Source organism: Choloepus didactylus, chromosome 6 (genome assembly GCF_015220235.1).
Source record: "Choloepus didactylus isolate mChoDid1 chromosome 6, mChoDid1.pri, whole genome shotgun sequence".
In the NCBI taxonomy this organism is placed as follows: domain Eukaryota; kingdom Metazoa; phylum Chordata; class Mammalia; order Pilosa; family Megalonychidae; genus Choloepus; species Choloepus didactylus.
The window spans coordinates 53,175,564-53,183,771 of record NC_051312.1 but is presented as its reverse complement, the minus strand read 5'-3'; the positions used below and the strand labels follow the sequence as shown (position 1 = coordinate 53,183,771).

The 8,208-nt window shown below is 39.4% G+C and overlaps 1 pseudogene; it reads left to right on the top strand.

Annotated features, from left to right (window-relative positions):
* The first annotated feature begins 781 nt into the window (after nt 1–781).
* Nucleotides 782–2,501, top strand: LOC119536931 (annotated as a pseudogene).
* Nucleotides 2,502–8,208: the final 5,707 nt, after the last annotated feature.

Here is an 8,208-nt window from a genome sequence, read left to right as displayed (position 1 = left end):
AGGTCTCCCCACACCCCCAGGGCGGTTCGGCGAACAGGAGCCTCCCTTGCTCCTTCGGAGCTTCCCCTCCAGCGAGACAACCCCAAACTGCAGAGCAGACTCCAGCTTAGAGGACAAAACCAGCGAGCACGACCGCCATAGGAGGTTGCAGAAGCCAGACCCTTCCAACACGCAGCGCAGGTAGTGGACTGGAGTGGGAGTTGTTGCAGGTTTCCCACTGAGGAGGAGGAGGACACCGAGTTGCTGGCTGGCGAGAGGTGGGAAACCATCAACATTTCCTGGCCTTCAGAAACTCAGCTTAATTTGAATAATTCAGCTTTTTTCTATTGCTTCAGACGGGCAGCTCTCAAAAAAAGCATCAACAATTGAAGGATGGGTAACATTGCATATTTTAAAAGCTGTTGAAAGGAAAAATAAGAAAACCAGGATATCTCAGTATGACTCAGTCTAGATCTAGATCAGATGATGGTGGTGCAGAAACCTCAACTCAAGACCATAATTATCATGAAAGTGAGAGAAGACGGCAGCAAGAGCATCTCCACAGAGAAGATGCCTATTATCAGTAATTTAATGAACTCAGTGATGAAGATGACTGGTTAATGAGAGACCATAATCTTTTAGGCACCCCTGGAGAAATAGCATCAGAAGAATTACAGCAGCAATTAGATGGAGTCAAGAAACAGCTAGCAACTCAGCCTGACTTGGGAAATAGGGAAGATGGGCCCATTACCAAAGACTCAGAAGTCCCTAGGGAAAGCTCAAATGAAGATTCTCTGTTACAATGGTTGAACACCTTTCGCTGTACTGGAAATGCAAAATGGGAACCAAACTTGGAGAGTTGTGAGTCAAACAAACCCCAATAGTGGAGAGTTTCTATTTAGTCTGGAGATCCACATAAATCATGAGAATAGAGGATTTGAAAATCATGGAGAACATTATATGGGCATTCCACTTTCAGGTATTAGCAGAGCTCATGCTAGAAAAAGGAATCAAAGATCAAATAGTCCTGTGGCTGAGCAAACAAGAAGTCAAACCTCAATGGATTTCGGTGGTAGTAGTTCTAACATTCCAAGGACTAGGCTTGCTTCAAGGGGGCAGAATTCAGTAGAAGTATCTTTCTCTGCAATGGGAAAATTAAGAAATGGAATTGGGGGATCAGTTGGTTTTCCTATAAAGGATGCTCCACATGCTAATTTCAGTGGTCACACAAACCAATCAGGTGGTAGTGAACTCAGGCAAAGGGAGGGACAACAATTTGGTGCAGCACATGTTTGGGAAAGTGGGGCTGGAACTAATGTTACAGTGAGGAACACAAACCAAAGATTAGAGCCAATAAGGTTACCATCCTCCTTCAAAGCCGAAGCCGGTCACCAATTCAGAGACTGAGCAGCACTGTTTATCATAATTCACAGAGGGAAAGTAGACCTTCACAGTGAACCATTAGAAGATCTGATGGGAGGAGAGGTGTGATGTGTGTCTTTTTAGAGCAAGAAGGAGAATCCAGAAGTTCTACATATACCCCATTCTCTAATTCAAGACTTGTGTCAAGAATAAGAGTGGAAGAAGAAGACTCTAATAGGTCCTCAGCTGCTGTACGTCAGCATCCGATTACACTGGATCTTCAACTAAGAAGGATTCACCCTAGAGAAAACAGAAATCGGGATAATACTGCAAACTTGACCAAAGCAGGACTAGCGGAGAATACAGCCACTATTGAAAAGCAAGACTGGGGGCCTTCCCAGAACTATTTCTCATTTAGAGCGGTCAGGTATTCAAACCTATGTTAGCACCATAACGGTGCCTCTTCGTAGAATATCTGAGAATGAGCTTGTTGAGCCATCATCAGGGGCCCTTCAGTCAATTTTAAGGAAGATCATGACCAGGTTTGGAGAACTGAGTTCTCTAATGGAGGCCAATTCCAAGTCAGAGGTTCAGAGAAATGGTCAGCATTTACCAGAGATGCACTCAGAATTGATTAACGTAGGTACGGGTGATGATAGCAGCCTGCACAGTGAAGGCTCCTCTCGAGACAAGCAGGCTCAAGATGACAGCACTGAAATGCCTGGCACACATGAGACCACCCAGTCTCATGCCCCACACCGTGAAAACAGAGGTACAGGCAGGTAAGAAGTGCAAACAATTTAGTTGAAACAGGGACACTCCAGATTCTTTGATTCTTCGCTTTGCTCACTTCTTTTCACTAAATGAGAGCAGTGATGATGGCCACATACAGGGTTTAACGAAAGAGCAGATTGACAATCTTTCCTTGCAGAACTATGAGCATAGCAGTATAGACAATGAACTAAATAAAATCTGTATTGTTGGTATCAACTGGAAACAAACTCAGGCAATTATCTTGCATGCGTGAGTTCCACATTCACTGTATTGATCGATGGCTCTCCAAGAATTGTGCTTGTCCCATTTGTCAGCAGCTTTTTCTGGGGTCCAGTACAGCAAACAGTGGGGGAAGTGGGATCTGTCCTGGTTCTGCACTGTGGTAGAGCTGAGTATCCAAACATTCTTTTGTTGACTTATTTGTGATAAGCTAACCAGGATGAAAACTAACAGATTATAGTTTAAACTATTTTTTGTGTGCTCTTTTCACTTGTTAAAAAGAGGAAATTTATATAAAATTTAAAATGCAAATGTTAAATTATCCAAAAATACAGAACACTTATATTGCTAGAATCAAATAATCTTTAAGGTATTTGTATTTTGGTAATTTTGTCATGCTAAGCACTTTTGTATCTGCAAAACTCAGTAGGTTAAAAATTGACCTTTTTCTTAATAGTACAGCAGACTTTACTTGGACTTTAAAGTTTCATAGGCTCACTACTATGTCCAGACACAGAGGTCTACATAAGTCTCTCATTAACTTTTTATTGTAAGGACAATGTCTTTTTATGAAAGAATATTTGGCTGGGTATTTGCTAAATGTATTTAAGTTACTTGAATTGTTAAATTTAATACGCAGCATACCATCTGTGTGTATACATGTATATAATTTTAAGGTTAAAATCGTCAATCTGAAAGCTATCAGTCTGGTTCCTATTGAAGCTTTTTGGCTATTTCTGCCTATGGCACAATGTTTATTATTAATGAGATCATCTCAGAGGAAGTGGATTAAGATATCATTTCAAAACAGAGATAATTTACTCGAGTGCCTCTGACAATCTGATTTATTAGACAGCAGGCAATATATAATATTGAACAAATATTTCTTTATTCTCAAGTAGAAATGGAAATTTTAGAACATATAAGTTATTTAACTGAGCTCACTCTTTTTTGTGATTTTTTTTGAAAATGCAAAAATTCCTTGGATTATTAAGTAAGATATACAATATGAATGGTTTCTTGAATTTAGGTTAAACATGTTTTAAATGTCTATAAAGAATCAAATGCATAGATAATATGTTAAGTTCAACTGGAGGCCAAAAAAAGCAAAACAAAAATAACTCCAAATAACACAAAACACAAAGCCCTTTAAGAAAATGTAGACTTTGTATATAAACACAAAGTATGCATTGATGATCTATTTCTACCAATAAATATTACAACACTGCAACAACAAGGATGAAGGCATTTGAGAAGATGAATGATCTCTTCCAGTATAACATGGGCTGTGACTGTTATGAACACCATAGTATTTTTTGGAGTATATATCAAGGGAATGCTTCCATTCATTCTGTCCTTGGGTCCTGGAGGAAGGGAAGAGAGAAGCCATGTATCCCTTATCTATTACTACATAAACAAACCACCTCCAAAATTAATAGCTTGAAATAATGATGATTTATTATATTTCACAAGTCAATGGGTTGTTTGGGCTTAGCTGGGTGGTTCACCTGCTTCATATGTGTAGCTGAAGTCACTTAAGCACTGCATTCATCTGGAATCTCAACTGGAATGGGAATGTCCAGGTTGACTCTTCCTTTCCAGGTTCTCTTTCCACATGTCCTCTTATCATTCAGTGGTCTACTCTAAGCTTTTTTACAGCATGGAGCCTGGATTCCAAGAGGAAGTGTTTTAAGAGAACATGCCTCAATGTGCAAGTGCTAATGAAGCTTGCATCACACTTGTTAACGTCCCACTGCCCAAAGCAAGTCACACGGCCAAGCCCAGACTCAAGGTGGGGGAAGAAGAGGATCACACAAGGGCATCAGTACCAGAAGGCTTGGCTCATTTTAAGAGCAGGAAGTGCAAAATGGATACAGGACTTTACAGATTAAGATGTTGCTACAGAGATTGCTCATTTCTCCCAAGGAACTTTCTCCAGATTCTACCAGGCCACTGGAAGTCATTGCTACTGGCTAGGATAAATCAGCTTCCTGAAATCATTAAGAATTTCTTCCCCAGAAATACACCCATGACATAACCAGGATTTTGAGCATTACAGCACTTATCTGGCCTTTATGATACATACAGTATTTTTGACACCCTGACTCAGATTCACTGCAATAATCCAGTGAATAACGAGGAGGCTATATGGTCTGAAGGGCTAAGAGAAGAATCAAAGGAATGGATTTAAATTCTGCATCTGGAAGGGCAAAGCAACAAACATATATTGAGCCCCTGCAGTGCTCCCAGATCTGTACTGGGCAACTAGGCTGTGGCAGTACAGGAAAAGTATAATAAAAACCTCAACACACAAAACTATAACTAAAGGGAGACTTGGTTTACTGGCATTACATACTAATAACAATAATTCCTAGGATTACTACTTCTGTTAACACTATTTATATTTTTAAAGCCACTATACTGTGTATTTTACATGCATTACTTCATTTAATCCTCACAGCAATTCAATAAGTAAAGTTCTAGCATCACCATTTTATGAATGAGAAAACTGAGGCTTGGAGATGTTAAGCAAATTTCCAAGGCCACTCAAGAAATTAGGGGCAAAGCCACAATTCAAATCTGTATACTAATTTATCCAGCTATCAGCTATTTATTAAAGGCTTTTTATATGCCAGAGTATGCAAAATTCTATATTTTCACCCTTACATGTTCAACAGCAGCTTCTCAATCACATGCCCAGAGGAATTCCAAAGAGAATAGATGATTAGATTTGGGGGAAAAAAACTACAACAAAATTAATTTCTGTCTCTAGTCAAAGATTGAGTTTCTGGAACCCAGAACCACAAAGCACCACCCCACTCTGGCCCCATGAAATGTTACACCTGACTAACACTACTCCTTGAATTCATTACATTTCCCCTTAGAAGCTCAAAGCACTGATCTCCCTGATCTCGGGATACTGCTGCTCTGAAGTCCCTCCTGATCACATGAATAGGCCTGGCCATGCCTTTGGGTTTTCAGTTGCTTCATTGATGATAATATTTCTTCATCACTGCTATTGACCTGGGCATTGCAAGTGTTGTTAATGACTGCAGGTCAAGACTTGAGATTAAAGACTGAGAGAGATAAGGAAATCTTGGATCCTATTTTCTCACCTGAGCAGTCAGGTTTTGGCAATGAGAACACTCATTCAGAATGCTGAACCTACAAGTATTTCACACATTACAGAAATTTCATGACATTCTCAGGCTTTATTACTGATGCATGAAAGAAGACTCAGTTTTCTTAGATATGTTCTGAAGAAAAAAAAAAAACTGGTTAGTTTTCTGAGTACACATTTACAATAAAATGCACCAGCCCTAATGCCCTCAAGTATTCTGATTAAATGAGAATCTGTGTAAGGCACAGATTTGGCCCTTGGAGTCATCTCTGGTTGAAAAGCAGGCCTTCTTTATACGAAACAACTGCAGAAAAACACAAGGCCAAAATAGTAAAGTAGAAGAGACAACAAAGTGCAATAGGAATTCTGAGAAGACACAGTCTCACTGGGTGGCCTGTGCGTAATAAACATAAGTGGGAGTTGGAGAGCTGCCTAGGCATGGGGAGTGAGGACTGAGATGCATAATGTTAATGAAGAAATAGAGGAAGAGTATTAAGTTGCATTTTCTCCACATGGGATCCCAAAGAGAAGGGATGCATTTCTGAGAAGATGGAGTTTCATTTGTAGAATGCAGAACGGCTGCCTCTTTCTGGATGGGAATGTCCAGGTTGACTCTTACTTTCCAGGGTCTCTCTCCACATGTCTTCTCATCATTCAGTGGTTTACTCTAAGCTTCTTTACAGCATGGAGCCTGGATTCCAAGAGGAAGTGTTATAAGAGAACATGCTGCAACGTGCAAGTGCTAATGAAGCTTGCATCAAACTTGTTAACAGCCCCATTACAGTGAATAAAATATCCACCGATAAGCTACTCCTTTAAATTCAGGAGTTTAAAGACCACTGCTACCACCCATAGACTCCTTAAAACAGATTTCTAAAATGTTTTAAAATGAAGGGATCTTCTGTGGGTGGTTGAGCAATGAGTGATGTTTTTATTCTTCTTTATATAGACATGGATTATAATGATCAGAATTACTTTTAGAGTCAAGGAAATATCCATAATGAGATAGAGATGGATGCTATGAGGCAATAGTAATCTGGATCCATAAGATTTGATGCAGGCTGGGAGACCGCAAGGGGTGGTCTGTAATTCAAAGGGTGACTATAGTGGGGACAGGCTGCAAGCGTAGGGACAGGCTGCAAGCGTGGTACCTGAGAACAAAGAAAAGGTAGAGAGAGGAGGGAAATTTCAAATCAGATTATCCATTTCACATTTTGTTCCTAAAAATTAGCTTCATAGAAAAATTGGGGGTCAGTACCATTCAAAAGAAACCACAAACTTAGAAAACAGGATGTGAAAAAAATTTAAGCAACATGAGACATTAGGACAAAAGGGGGTTAATACAATACAAAAAAGATTGTGTGCCTTCTGTTACCTACAGACCATCTCCTAATCCCCTTTTCTGCAAGAAAGCAAGGTTCTTTAATAGAAAGTACTGTTTTTTAGAAAAGGACTGCAAGTAAAATTTTCTTATGTATGTATGTTTTTCATTATTAATGTGAAAATCACATACTTCAAAATAAGAAAATCTGTCCATAATATAGTTTTGCATTCCACTTTTTCCATTTACCATGTATCATATAGCAGGGGCATCATTCCATGTTGCTACTTAATCTTCACAACCACCCATTATTAATGTATCAGGTACATGTTTCCGTTTGAATATGCTGAATGTACAAAGCAGGTAAGACATCCAATTGGAAATGACATCTAGATGGCTGTATAAAAATCATGTCTTGGTTGAAGCATTCAACAGCTCCTTGCTTTCTATTTAGTGCAAGCTTCTCTCAGTAGCTATTTTCATAGGCTAGTTAAGTTATCAATGCCTGAAGAAAGGCCTCTCTCTAAGGGCATTCAGCCTATTTGCTTGTGAATTGAATGAGGGCATAGCTAGCATATTTATCAAATTAGTAAATGGCGATGGGAGATGGGAGGCATAACAACTGCCACATTGACAGAATCCGAATCCAAAAAGAATTCAATAGGCTGAAAGAACAATAGGACGAATCAAACAATACAGCATTCCATAGGGTAAGAGGGGATAGAACTGGGGGTGTTTCAATTTGAGAGAAAAGGCTTAGGATGGACAAGGTAATCAACAGGCTTCAAATATCTGAGGTGTTTTCATTATGAAAAAGGGAATTCCAGAGGGCAGATAAACATGACGGAAAGGCTAAAAACAAGAAATTACTTTGTAACAAATGGAGCTATAAAAGAAAAAGCAATCTGCTTTCATTTGTTCATGTATTCCACAAATATTTATTGAGTGCACCTATTATGTGCCAGGCATACGGTGAACAAGGAAAACGTGGTCCCTGCCCTCAGCATGTTCACGTATTAGCCAGAGAGACTGACAAAAAGAAAACAAATAAGAAAATAGACCATAATAAAAATGCAAAGTATGTGTTGTAAAGGAAACAATAAAAAGATCTCTTAGTAAGAGATTAGTAAGAGGGACCCACTTTAAATAGACCAGAAAAATTTACTGTGTAGGTGACACTTCAGCCAAGACCTAAAGAATGAGAAGGAACCAATTACATAAATAGCAATGGGAAGAGTGTTGCAGGCAACTGCTCTGAGGCCAAAAGAATTTGTGTCTGAAAAACCAAAAGAAGGCAAGTGTAACAGAAGCGTAGTGTGAGGAAGAGAAAGTGGTAAGAGAAGGCTGGAGTAATAGGCAGAAAGCCGGGCTTTGTGGCACAGTAAAGACTATGGATGTATTACAAATGCAAAGAGAAGCTGTTGAAGAGGCT